Raw genomic sequence first — 14,590 nt, 5'->3', positions numbered from 1 at the left:
GAGAGAAGCGGAATGAGAGATTTTGAGAGAACGTGACCAAAGTTTGTCCCAAAAAATAATAGACCATTCCCATCCAAGGTCAGATTCCCATGTAAATTCCAACTTGGTTTTCATACGCTCTGGATTAGGAGCTGAGAAATATTTATAAATAGGAGATGCTTTAGGTACTAAGTGTAGAAGTTTGAGAAGAGAATGCGAGGCAGGGGGAAGAGATGAGGATGGAAGAGAATAGAAAATATCAAGAATGACCGTCATTAGAACAGTACATTTCTGTAGAAAGGAGCGGGGACATTCAAAAGTGGTCTGAAACTGGGCAAATAAACAGGGAGTTAGACCATCAAAAGGTCTTTGACCCAGGTTATACCCCATGATCTCCAAGAGTTCCAAAAAATAGTTCTCCCATTAATAGTAATGAGGGAGTTATGCTAAATAGGGGAGTCTCAAAAGGATTCTCTGGAGATAGGATTGGGATGTAACAAAGGTTTCAGTAGAGAACAAGTGTGTTTAAACCAAGGGAGAGAGGTAAGAGGTGTTTTGGCAGAAAAGGCAAAGACTTCCTTTAAAGAGAATGGTAATGATAAGGCTCGATCAATGGAGAGCCATAAGGGAGTGAAGGGGGAGAAGTCAGAGAGGAGCCATTTGGAGGCCTGTCGAAGACAAAAATACTTATAATATGAGCAGAAATTGGGGACATTTTCACCACCACTAGATTTTGTCCTACGACGAGAAGAGAGAGAGATCCTTGATTTTTTCTTTTGCCAAAGAAATTTAGATAGACGACAATCAATTTGTTTAAAATTGCACGTGGAAATGTGAACAGGGAGCATAGAAAGAGTATACATGAAAATAGGAGTAATCATCATCTTGATTGAGTCCAACCAACCCCACCATGAAAGAAAGAGAGGGTTCCAAGAGGAAAGTAATTTGTCAATCCTAGACAGGATCGCAGTCATATTTAATTTGATAGAAGAAGCAATAGAATTAGAGAACCATATACCTAGATATTTGATTTTGGAACTATTCCATGCAAACCCAGTAGAAGAAAAGGAATGAGGAAGACAAAATGTAGTGAGGGGAAGAATTTCTGTTTTATCAGATTTAATTTTATAACCAGAAACAAGGGAAAAAGGAAGCAAATTATTGTAATAAGTGAGGAATGGATTTGTCAGGATCGGAAATAAAGAGTAGGAAGTCATTTGCGTAAGTAGAGAGTTTTAAATGTTGCTCACCGTACGAAAAACCAGAGATGAAAGCATTGTTGCAGATTGACGAAAGGAAGGGTTCAAGAGCAAGAACAAAAAGAAGAAGGGAGAGAGGACATCCCTGACGGACTCCACGTTGGAGGTGAAAGTAGGACGACATATGACCGTTAACTAGTAATGATGCTCTGGGGCCTAAATATAACAAAGATATAAGAGAAATAAATTTGGGACTAAAGCCATGCCATTTCAATGATGCAAATTAAAATGACCAATCTACTCTATCGAATGCTTTTTCAGCATCAACAGAAATGGCCGCTAAAGATGTGGAGAGAGAGAGGGGACTTTGTTTAAAACGTTAAGAAAAAGACAAGAATTATCTGAGGTCAACCTGCTTCTGACAAAGTCACATTGCTCTTTACCAACTAAATGAGGTAAAAGAGGATCTAAACGTAAAGCAGGTGTCTTGGAAAAAAGTTTGTAATCGGCATTAATCAGAGAAATCGGTCTATAATTCTTGCTAAACATAGGATCTTGTCCTTCTTTATGAATAAGGCAAATTGTGGCTGCTTGAAAGGTACATTCTGTTTTACCAGAGAGAAAAAATGAATGAAAAAGGTTTAAAAGCTTATGAAGGAGTAAGTTAGAGAAATGAAGGTAAAATTCAACTGAAAAACAATCAGGGCCAGGTGTTTTCCCTTTCTTTAGAACTGACAAAGCAGAGGAGAGTTCATTAAGGGTGAGGTCAACCTCAAGACCAGAAAGATTAAGATGGGAATTTGATAAGGATGGTAATTTCTCAAGGTAGGATTGAATGAGGGAACTAGAAGGAGGGGACGCCGGGGTGTACAAATCTTCATATAACAGTTTAACATTTTTAAGGATATCTTGATCCTTATGAAGATGAGAGCCATCCGCAGAATAAACAGAGTCAATCAGTGTACGATCTTTACGGGATTTAAGATAATTTGCTAGAAGTTTTCCAACTTTATTACGACCACCGTAATAACGCAGAAGTATGGAAGATGCGTTGTCAGTCGAAGTTTTATTGAATGCCAATTTAGCGCGAATCAGGGCTGGAAGGACCACGTTATCTGATGAGGTATAACATTTGTGCTCTAAAGCTTTTATGTGGGCCAGGGTGGCTTTATGTTGTTGGAGAAAACATTTCTTCTTTTTTGAGACAAAGTCTATAATGAAACCCCTTGCAGTAGCCTTGAGGGAGTCCCAAATTATGTAAGGGGAGGAAGAAGAGATGGTATTAATGTCAAAAAAATTGTCAGCAAAGGTGATGAAAGAAGAAGAGAAAAGAGGGTGGAAGTAGAAGAGAGTTGTTGAAACACCAATCGTTGTGGACCTGGGATATGGTGGAAGTAGGTCAAGGTCAGATATGATTGGGGAATGGTCAGAAATAATGATAGGTTCATTAGAAAAGGATAAAAAGTTTTGAGATAAAGATTGAGAAAGAAAGATATAGTCTAAACAGGAGAGAGAATTGTGAGGGGGAGAGAAAAAATAAAAGTCAAGGGAGTCGGGGTGAGTGAGCCTCCAAGAGTCAACAAGATGTGTTTGGGAGATAGTATCCAGAAATTTTTTATGAGATCTATGGGGTGTAAAGCACGTCTGTGATTGGGGATCTAAGAAAGGGTCAACCACTTGGTTACAGTCACCTCCTAAAATGAAATTTTCATCTCTAAATTGAATACATTTTTGTGTGACCATAGGCCAAAAGGAACAATCAGGATGAGTGGGACCATAAACATTAAAAACAGTCAAAGAAATATTATTAATTAACAACTTAGCTAACAGCCATCTACCTTCTGTATCAATTTCTTGCGAAATAATTTTACAATTTAATTTCTTATGACATAAAATTATTACACCATTTTTCTTATTAGAAGTTGGAGAGAATAAAACTGACCCACTCAACTTCTCTTCAATTTTAAAGCTTCAGTTTCAGTTAGATCGGTCTCTTGTAGAAAAACCAGGTCAGGATTAGAAGAGGCAAGATGTGATAACATTTTCTGTCTCTTAATAGGGTTAATGAAACCTTTCACATTCCAAGAATTAACTCTGAATGTAAAACTGTCAAACATACATAAAAATCGACAACAATAAAAACAAAACGTGCAATATTAACAAAGATGCAATAAATACTGTAATCAAACTTACAATCCAAATATAAGTACAACATTAGAGAAAAGGGGGGAAAGGGAAAAGGAAGAAGAAAAGGGAGAAGGACTGAAAGAGGAGAGGAATGAAAAAAGAGACAGTAAGAGAAGATAGTATACGACAACCACTAATGTAATAAAGGAATGTAAATTGAGAAAATAGAGAGGATGACGACTGTGATACGTACCTTTTAGGGGAAGACAAAAGAAGAAGTGCGGGGAGTGGCGACACGAGGAAGACGGCACAACTAACCGGGGATGAAGCGTCACAGCGGGGAATATATGCGATAAACAGGAAACAGAGAGAGAAATGCGTTAGAGGATAAAAAACTACCTATAAAAAACTAGAAGGATGTAAAAGAAGTAAGGAAAACATGAAAAGATAAACATAGTACTACAATACAATTATTAACAATAACCTGAAAAGATAGAAAATTTTAAGTAAAACCAAGCAAATTAAATCCAAAACAGATCAGAAAAAAGTCAAGGTATGGAGGTCGAAGAAGAGAGAGGGCCAGAGATATCCATCGACGATGTGAAATGAAACTGGATGAATTTCCTCAGCTCTGCTGGTTCCTCAAAAGTGGAAGTTTTATTTTGGTAAGTAACCTTGAATAAACATGGGTGAAAAAGTCCATAACGAGCTCCAAGTGTGCACAAAGAAGTTTGAAGATCCAAAAATTCTTTCCGCTGTTTAGCCGTTGCAGAGGAAACATCCTGAGATAGAAATAACTTAGCACCTGAGCAGACAAGCTGTTTTTTGTGTTTAGCCGCATTTAAAACCAGCAGCATGTCTTTAGATGTCAAAAACAGAAAAATCACACCTCGTGGCTTGGAAGGAGCAGCTGAAGATGACAAACGAGGGCCCAGTCTCTGTGCTCTCTGTATATTCAGATTTTAGATGCAGGGAGGTCCAGAAGCTTTATGAGAAAGCTGTTGAAAAATGGACTGGATCATCACCTTCTAAATTCTATTGAAGACCATATAAGCGTAGATTGTTGTGCCTATTTCTGTTTTCCAAGTCCTCCGCTGATTTCTTCATCCAAAGGACCTCCTTCTCAAAGGCAATTAATTTTGTAGAATCAGTTTGAAGTTCATCAACTTGCTGTTCCACTGTGGAGATATGAGAGTCCATAGACGCCCACTTGGTGTCCATAGTCTGTAAGCGTGATTTAGTCTCCTTGATAAAGGGGCGCAAAGCGCGAATTTCCTCAAAGATAGTGTCGAGAGAAATTGGAGAAGCAGGCTTTGGTGGAGTAGGAGGGTTCTGTTTGAGGCGTTATTAGCAGAAAATGAGATCTGCAATTTAATTGACGCTGGTGACGAAGTTGTTGACTTTGAAGAGCTGGATTGCGCCATAGTAATAGTATTCCTAAGTACAGGAGCAGAGGAAAATGATACTGGCACTGGAGAATGAGTTGTGGATCTCTTCTGTGTAAGTAATAGTTTCTTGCTCCTGCCCATGGAGCAGGGAAGGAAAGACTATGTGCGAAAGAGGAGAAACACTTGTTAAGAAGTGGAATGTCACACAGTATGTGAGGCAGGCTTCACAAGTGTATGCGCAATCAGCTCAAAAATACAGCACGATTGTTATTGAAGTTTAAAAAATGTCTAGTCAGGCATAGAATGGCAGAAAAATAATAAATTTCACCAAAAATCAGGAAAGCAGCATGGTAACTGAGGCGAAATGCAAGGAAATCCTCACAGGGAAAAAACAAAATGGCGGCCGCAGAGGAGTCAGAACAATAGAGAGAGGTTTTACCTCAAAAAACAGAGAAGACACCCATATCAGGCATATGAGGGTGTTCAGGAGCAGTTCCGATGTCTGAAACTCTCTATTTCGATGTGCAAAGAGAGTTTTTTGCCGCGAAATTCATTGCAACATTTCCGCCACGACCCGGTGCTCCGGAGCTAGGTGGCCATCTTGTTTGGCGCCGTGCGTGCTCTCCCAACCTCTCCAAAATTCAATACTTTAACTACTGTTATTTAGGTTGGAGAGGGAATACTGCATTTCACCCCTCCAAAACCCACAACTTTCCCTGCTCAAATGTTTGAAAATCAATCAAAAATCCACATGTTTGACTTTTTAAAGGATCCAGTTGGCACGATTTTTTCCATCTCAGGGACCAAGGATATCCACCCAGCCCAAATCTCACCAACCATAAGCTAACAGTAACTTACACAATTTAAGTCATAATACCTGGCATTGCAAGGGGACTGTGGATGTAGTAGCTAATCAAGAGATGGTAGAAAACAAAGAAACTCCTTGGGGACTGATAACTGAACTGGAGCTACTCTCATTGAGGTCATTGTCACCACAAACATCTCTTAGTGGACTTTCACCGCAAACGTCCCCCAGACCGTTATTGAGAAATATGTGCCCTACTCCCAACTGAGGCCAGTTTAAAAACCAAAAAAGGGCCAAACAGACTGGAAACACAGATGCATCCGGATGTTCACAATCAATCATACTACACAGAAAATGGACAATTGGAACAGCAGCAGTTGAGCTCTACACTCGCTCTGGGCTCATATAAAGCAACTTCAATTCACAAACTGGACGAGCAAAAAACGACTTACGTCCACATAGTACAACTGCAGCAAGGTCAGATCAGTGGACAAACTATGTACACCCATAAGGGGAATGGGAACCTTACCACTGGAGCACCCCATGACTAACTACCAACCTAACAATTAAGCCTCACGTTTTACAGTCCAAGGCAAACACTTGGCTCCAAGCAGCGATACATACAGTAAGCAAGAGCCCCGGCAAAAACAATGCCAAATCACTTCAAAATCAAGGCTCTCCAGTCACATTAGGAACATGTGCTGTATGAGACATTCTATTTAGAATGTCACAATTGACACCAGATGCCTTGACATACCAGTCAAACAAAATCCATGTCTAAGTGGACCTGCTTAATGTCATGGCAAAATCGGTTTCTGGTATCAACCAGAAGCTGCCCGAATGAAACAACTTGATAGTCCGAGCACAAAACCATATGACAGGAACCTATGTAGAGTGCACCTGAGCATCACTAATTAATAAGCTTGCAACAATCCTGGGTGCTCTGACCACCTTAATAGAAGAGCTCAAATTAAATCTGGAGTCCCCTGTTACAAAAGGACTCAACTCCACCAGTAAAATTAACTGAAACGTGGTTGGAGCTGTGACCCTAGTAACAGGAACACAGGAATTACAGGAACAGTGGGTGACCGCCAACACACAACGTCAAAGGAGGAGGCAGGTGAACTCGCTAAGGAGGACTCTAACCCATGGGAGAGCTTCCTCTAGATTACCCAACCATCCCCTCCAGAGTAAAAAACAATGCAATGCCAGAAGCAAACAAAAACAGCCTACTAATCATCCCCTGTACAAGCGCAAGTATACCGGCCGAAAATATATTTGAGTTCAATGAAGAGAAGCAAGCCCTATCCCTTATTCAATAAAAAGCCTGGAAAACCCTCTTGAAATACAACTTCCCCTGAAGAGTGTGATTCTCCTACTCCAGCTCGAACTCTGGTTCCCACAGACTCACGCTCCCTCATGGAACCAGTTCTGCTGGGCAAGAGACAAAAAGAGGAAGCTCGATTTCACCCAGAACCTATGCCTATCAACGGGGAAAGCCAAGAAGCCTCTACAATCAACACAGCCCAGGCTCTCCTTCCACCACCACAAAGAACGACTAACGAAAAGGTCTATGAAAATCTGCTAGTTCAGTGGCACATCATAGCTGCTACTAGCAGCCTGACAAGATCATCTGATTTTCTCCAGGCCTGAGAACAAACTGGTAAGGGACCTGTTGGCATGGTTTAGACAGTACTCTTCTACCACTTGGACCTCCAGCTAACGACAATCAAATAGTTTTTACCAAAAATACCAGTCCAGGGGGAGACACAATATTCTTAATTGTGGTAACATCCTAAAACGTCTACAGGCAGCTATATATCTTGAGAAGATGTCCACTATAGATACTGAATCCATTGAATTTCTGCCACTCATGGACCTCAAGGTCAATGGCCTCTAAACTGCTAGCTAGGAAAGTGGTTCATGAGAGAGAGTGTTTTTTTGGCTGGGAGTTAAAATCAGTATGCCCCGTCCAACAGCCGACCGAGCTGACTTGTCCTACAAAAAGAGCCTTCCCTGATGCAAGGCCCAAAAGATAACAAGCAAGTACACTCAATTCTCAGAAACTCCATTCGCAAAATTGGCTCCATCTTCCCCCTCTCTTCCGCTGATGCAAAATACACACTCCCAATCAGGCGAATACAGCTCAGTTCAACTCAACTTAGGATGGTTAACAGCAGCCTTACACCACAGCAGTTGATCCTGACATGCTAAGGAGCACCTCCTAATGCAACTATAGCCCAATACTCAACAAAACCTATGAAACTGTGTTCATGGAATATATAATGGTGCGTACACCAAAAGCCACAATAAGATTTTGATATCTCACAAGGGAATTCCAAATCATTATCTTACAAGAAACATGGGCAATGTTGCCATTTCCAATGGAGGGATTTGCTGGCTATTTTAGCCCAGCACTTAAAATAAAAAAGGTTTGGCCACCCAAGGAGTGGGTCTGGCAATCTTCATAGCCGCAGCACTCAAAACAGAAAATAAGCTGGTGGAATCAGATGAAAATAACATCTTCATAGTAAAACTGCAAAAGTGGCACAAAGAAACTATGAGTTTTCTCTTACTAATTAAACTTTACATTCACCCAGACCCAAGATCCAGGAAATCGATGCCCTCCAAAATAATAAATATTCTATTAGAAAGTCCACAAGACCCAATGTCCTCGGAAATACTTGTCTAAGGTGACTTCAATATAAACCTGCTGTGACTATTCACCAGAGAGGAACACACACTAAACAGGACCTCCTATGAACTGTTCCCAATATGTCTGCTGGACCTGCAAGGCAAAGAGTACTGAATGGCAGGTACCCACAAGACACTGCAGCACAGCGGTCCTGCTACTCAGCAGGCTCACACTCTACAATTGATTTCACAGCATTACCCCTGTCCCTACTCAGCTTAATTTCATCATTCAAGATTAAAACAAATGGACGAATGCAACCACAGACACAAATTATAGAGATCAGTACCCAATGCCTCACCAGCAGGCACATTGTCTGCCGGGGGATCTAGTTACAACTATTTTTAGGAAACTGCGCTGTTCGGAAGGCACAATCGGGTCGAATGGAGCTGCTTTGTCAGGCCCTGTCAAGCATTGTTTTAATGAGGACTGCCTGACCCTGATATCAAAGTGGACATTTTTTACAGGAATGCTACAGAACATTTGCTCATCAATAAACCACCCTAGCACTTACCAAGCCAAAGAGCACTCACAAGACCTAAAAAGGATCAAATCATCTCCCTCTTGCCACATCGTAATGAGGAATCGCAATAGTTTTAATGATAGTTAAATGGGACTGATCATCACCTGCCCCATTAATGGTAACTAAAAGAGGACTGCGCAGCTAACTCCACAGCAACAGACAGGGGACTAAGCAAAATCCCACCTACAACAAGAAGCCCCCCGCAACAACAATAAAGAGAGGACTTCCACAGTAGTCACCTAGCTAGACAATGGTTTTTATACTCCAACCGGTCATCGGACGAGGGCGCTCCTTCAGCAGCATACCTTGAAGGTAGGACAGATTTACGAACCCATACCTCCTTGTAAATTGACCAGCGGGGCTGAAACTCTCTTCTCTCCCCCAGCATGGCTGAACCGTGCCTGTCCTCCACGGGAGCCAACTATTACACCGTTTTCTACACCCCTAATCTCTCCAATTCTGCCTCCAAAACCCTTAAACACTCCATCCTGAAAAATCATCCTGAAACGCTGATATCTGACCATCGTCTCTGTGTTAACCAGGGCACTGTCATCAACGACTTCACCTTCCATTCCAAGAAAATGTCCCTCTGGTGCAATGCCTTCTCAAGCCTCCTCAAAGTTCAAGAAACCAGGGTCATCCCTCACGGAAAAAAACTCACAATCACTCCTTCTACAAATCTACGTGCAGATCTTATCATCTCCTTATACAACAGCGGCACCATCCTGATTCAAGGGCCTCCCAAAAACCTCATCAAATTTGCTGACCTTTTCACCCTCCTTAAAAAACATATTCACAACCAGCTCAGTCCCCACTCCGGCCACTCCTCCCTGCACCCACTCTGCCTAGTATACCCTGCATCTCACCAACCACTCCTGCCTTGGGGGGACCCGGCCCTGGCAGTGGCCCTGCCTTGGGGGCTCCCGGCCCTGCCTCCTTGTCACTCATGCCCGCCATCCACTATGCCCCATTACCACCACTCCCAGACCTCAGAGGAAACCCCTGTCCATCGAACACCGAAGCTCCCCCTAGGATCCTCCCCTCTCGTCTACCCAGCCCCACCATCTCACTTCCAGCATTCACCAGAAGCGTCCCAAAAACCCTTAACCTCCGGCCACCGGTCCCCTGTAACCCTGGTTAGGGACCTCAATACTCATTCTGGAGATATTGCTCCCACCCGCCTAGCCCCTTGCCCACAAGACCCCTCCTCACATAGGGACATGGAGCAACCTAACCCCCCTCACTCTATCCCAATAGCACACCAGCCTCCAGCCCTCCGCCCACCTAAACCCACCTGGAGGCTACCTGAACATACCGTCAGAACGGCTCAGTCTCTCCCTATAGCTCACCCACCATCAGCCCTCAGCCCGCCTGATCACACCGCTAGGTTACCTGAACATTCCATCAGAACCACGCCCCGGCAACGGGCTTCAGGCCTACCTGAACTCTCCTCTCTTTACGATATAGATTTTCTCCACCGCAGATCCTCAGAGTTAACACTGAGCATCCACAAATCGATTCTGGAACTAAAGCACCTCCTTCACATCACTGAACTCTCCTTCTCCAAAATATGGCTCTCACAGACTGAGACTCACATCCCCTTCACGAAGCCCCTCCTTCACCCTCTACCTCTATCCCAAAGACACCTACGTCCTCGCAAGCAACCCTGCCTCCTCTCTGAGGAAGAAATTCTTGCTCTCCTCTACACCTACAAACCCTCGACCACGAGAAATTGGCAGCCCGTTGTGAGTCTGACCTCCCCCCCCTCCACAGTGCACAGCGGTCACAAACCTGGCGGACCACTACTCCTCCACCATATCCGACATCCTTGATGACCTGGCACCGCTAAAACTAAAAAGAACACAGATCAAAGACAGAAACCCCTGGTTCAGTGGATCCCTCAACAAGTAGAGGAGATCCCTGCGACAGTCTGAACGAATATGGAAAAAACACCCATCTGCAGCACATCTAAATCTCCTTCGCCAGGCCAGAAATGTCTACAACAGGAAAATACTCAACACAAAAAAAGAATTCTTCAGATCTGAACTGGAAAATGCGAAACATCGGCCTCGCAAGCTGTTTGACTTGGTCAAACACCAATCCAACAAACTAGTCAAAACTGCCAAAGAAACACCGAAACCCTTAATATCAAGTGAGGAATTCTCTTCCTTCTTCTGTGACAAAATCTCGGCCCTAAGAAATGAGCTTAAATCTGCAACCCATCACCAAAATCAAAATCAGCCAGCACTAAACTAACTAAACGCTTCAACCAACCCCTAGAGGCCACAGCACTGCTCAGCCAAGAGACTGGGAGAGATTTTTTTTATTCAAAAACAAACTTCTAAAAACAAACCTGATAATACCAGACGACCTCATGCTTAGCTTCTCTGAAGAGCAAATATGTAAATTTATCTGAAAGAGTAGACAAGAGAGCGCATCAGGCCACAAGCATTGTAAAAGACAAACCCTGCCTTTTGGGCGGCCAGCCTGTTGGCAGTTTTTAACACTGTACTCCAACTAGAATCTTATCCGTACTTGCGGAAAGGCCATTTTCAAAGGGGGTAATCGCCATTGACTGGAAAACTACTGCCTCATCATGCTACTAGACACTGAGCCAAGGCACCTTGGAAGGATTCTTTTAACTGAACTATTGCTCTGGGCGGAAGAAAAACAAATGACCCCTTCTAAGTAGTCTGGGTTAGTACAAGGGGCCAGCATGGCTACCAACATTCTATCATTTTAGTTAATTATAGATAAACGAAAGTCAAATAACCAACCAATTTACCTCTGCTTGGTGGACTTTTAGTCAGCATTCAACTGTGTGCACATCAACCTCCTTTGGCAAAACCTGGGGCATTTGTGCTTGTCTCCTTTAAGCAATACAGGTGTTATACTTGGGTACCAGGGCAAGAGTCAGAATTGGAGATGGCTCTATCCTGTCCAGGAAAATAGAAAGCTCCCAGGGTTTAAAGCAAGGATGTGTACTTGCGCCGTACCTGTTCAATCTTGTCCTGACCCCAGCCTTGGGTGGAAATGCACACCCACCTAAACTAGGAGACATGCACATCTTGAACCTCCTGTATGCAGACAATATGATACTCCTAAGCCAAACAAACATCGGCTTTTATCATCTCATCGACAAGTTATCACACTATTCAACAGCCAACGGAGTGAGCAAAATGATACAGAAAAGTCACAAATGGTACCGACAAGGCCAACAACTGGAACCGGTTAAAACTTACAGAGACCTCTGAGAACTATTGGTTACAAGGGCATAGGCTGGATCCACGGAGGAAGGGGAACACTCAATTCCTCGCATTTCACACTTTACAGAGATCATTAGATGGCCCAAGTTACTTGCCACTACTAAAAGTAATGGCAGAAAAGTTACCATTTTAACAAAAACATCCAGATCGCTTTTCTATCTCCGTCTATGGAAAAGAATAAAGTAATCAACTTCAAGTCAATAATGCCAAGCTCTCTGGTAAGAAGCTCAAAAAAATACAAATGTGCCTTCCCGGCAGTGTCTAGACTTTGTGATTGATGAACTGGATGTTCGATCACTATGGGAAAGGCCCCTGCCTCCTACGAAATTTAAAAAAGAGAATAATAGATCGCTGAAAGAGAATGTCTTTGTTAAAAGACAAAGAGGCCCTCTCGTTCATATCCAATGCCTGGATGATTTTAAATGAATATAAAACTCTCAAACCCCAGCCCTACCTAGAGATCAGATGGTCCTGGCACCTAAAAGACCTTTTTTTCAGGCTTCGTTTTGACCTCATAACAGGTCTTGCTTAGGCGGTGCCCTGCCAACAGATTTACAATTGTTAGTCTAAGACTGTGCAAGCATTTTCTGCTGAATGAGAGGAGGGGGCTGCTAACAGCACTCTTTAATCAGCGTGGAATTCGCTGGGGCTGGCATGCTGTAATGACATGTCTCAAGGCATTGGATATCTCTTTGAATTGTAATTTTAAACCCTGCATCGAAAAAAAATTGGAATCTGTGAATTTACACCATTTTAATCCTTTGATAATTCCTATTATCGTAGTGTTTTGAATTGTTTATTTTAACTATGTTTTAATATGTACTTCCTATAGAATTGTTTCTGTAGCAGGTTTTTAAATTGAGCTAATATGTGCTATGGTTTTTAATAACTATGTATAACAATAAAACTAAATTATTAATTCAGTCGTGAACCCTACCAGTTTTCCAGTTCTGCTCCTGTCCTTAATTCCTGTCCTGTTATTTCTGAGCCCAGTTTCTATTTTGGTGCTCCTTGTTCTGTTTCCAGTTGTCCTGTCCTGTGGATTATATTGTAAATTTGATTGTCTTAGCTTTCAAGGGTGCCAGTGAGAAACCACCCAGCGCTCCTTCTCCATAGAAGCTGCTAGGTGTCTTCTCTATCTCTGTGAGATTAATCTGTTTCACCTCACAGAGAGATCACTAGCCAAAAGAGCATAAAACTGTAATTTATGATAGTTTGTCAATTGTCTCCCTTATTTCCCTTAGTTGTAGCACTCGTGTTATCTTATCATTTTCCTTTATAGACTTTCAGTTTCCTGTTCAAAGCCTGTCACTGACTACTCAAGGCCTATGTGCTCCCTTCCTTCCCAATATTTAGTATATGTTGTACCATGGTACTAGACATCCCTTTTTCCTACAGAAAGCTTACACTCCCTATATGTAAGTCTTGTCCTGAACTCACCCAGATAGACCCCTGAAAAGTATGTGGTGTCCGGCTCCTTCTATTTTGAGTCGTTAAATAGACTTGTGTGAAACAACAAGCAACAGTTCCAGGCCAAGCCTGAAAATAGCATAGCATGTCACATAGGGGGCACCTGTTGTGTTTAGCAGATCATGGGCTGCTCCTTGGAAAAATGTGTACACAGGCTAGTGTCAGTCAGACAACTTCATGTCTGTGTGGCTGCAACTTGATGACCATGCTTTGTGTGAGGTCCACAGAAGTAGTGTGCTGTCTGTTTTGGTGGCTTTAGAACTCTGTGCAATGTGCCCCTGCTAACTAGGAGTAAAGTGCCTCTGCTCCCTCTTAAACATGATTACATTGGCATATTCCTAAATGACATATCTATCTTGTCTGTTAGACCCTAGTATATGGAGTAGAAAATGCACCAAGGGCCTGGAAGTTAAATGCCACTATTGGACTGCAGAATTGTTATTCTTCAGGTAGTGTTTTCCTAAACCTTTTGCTTTGTTTTCTTTGGTTTTAGTGATTCTCTTGTAGTGGCCTCGGGCTCTGGGCAATTTCCCACTATAAATGCAGTGCAAAAGCGCAGGTACACTTCCTACCTATGGTAGGAAGTGGTGCTTACCTGATGTTTGTAAAACATATCACTAGCCTGCCATTAAAGGTTGGTGTGAATACTGGCACCTAGGATGTATTTAAACATGTGTCAAGCCAGCCATTGCAGGCTGGTGTCTGCACTCTGGCACGTATGGTGGTTCTAAACATGAATCGGGCCATGCTCAATTGTACATATGCTCAGGCTGGTTGCAAAATTACTAGCCCATCCTGAGAGGGGCCTTTCACTACCACTAGATCACCCCTAGGGTAAGTTCTGAGGGCTGAAGCAAGTGGTAGGTTAATGGTAAGGCAGGTACATAGGTGTGTACCCTGCCCGGTTAGTGAAGAATACCCAAGTGTGTTTTCACTACCTATGAGGTTTGCCCTTCCCATAGGTTAACATGGGACAATGGTAGATATTTATTTAGGCTGCAATAGTGGATTGCAGTGGTGCAGCCTAATAATGTTTCCTATCATGTGATTCATAATGACAACCCCTTTCCTGTGGTAAAGGTGGTTTTATCATTACTAGCTTGGAAATGCTACCTCTAGCAAGTGGGCATTTCTCTGTTCT

Source organism: Triturus cristatus, chromosome 8 (assembly GCF_964204655.1).
Source record: "Triturus cristatus chromosome 8, aTriCri1.1, whole genome shotgun sequence".
Classification (NCBI taxonomy): domain Eukaryota; kingdom Metazoa; phylum Chordata; class Amphibia; order Caudata; family Salamandridae; genus Triturus; species Triturus cristatus.
This window is presented reverse-complemented; position numbering follows the sequence as displayed.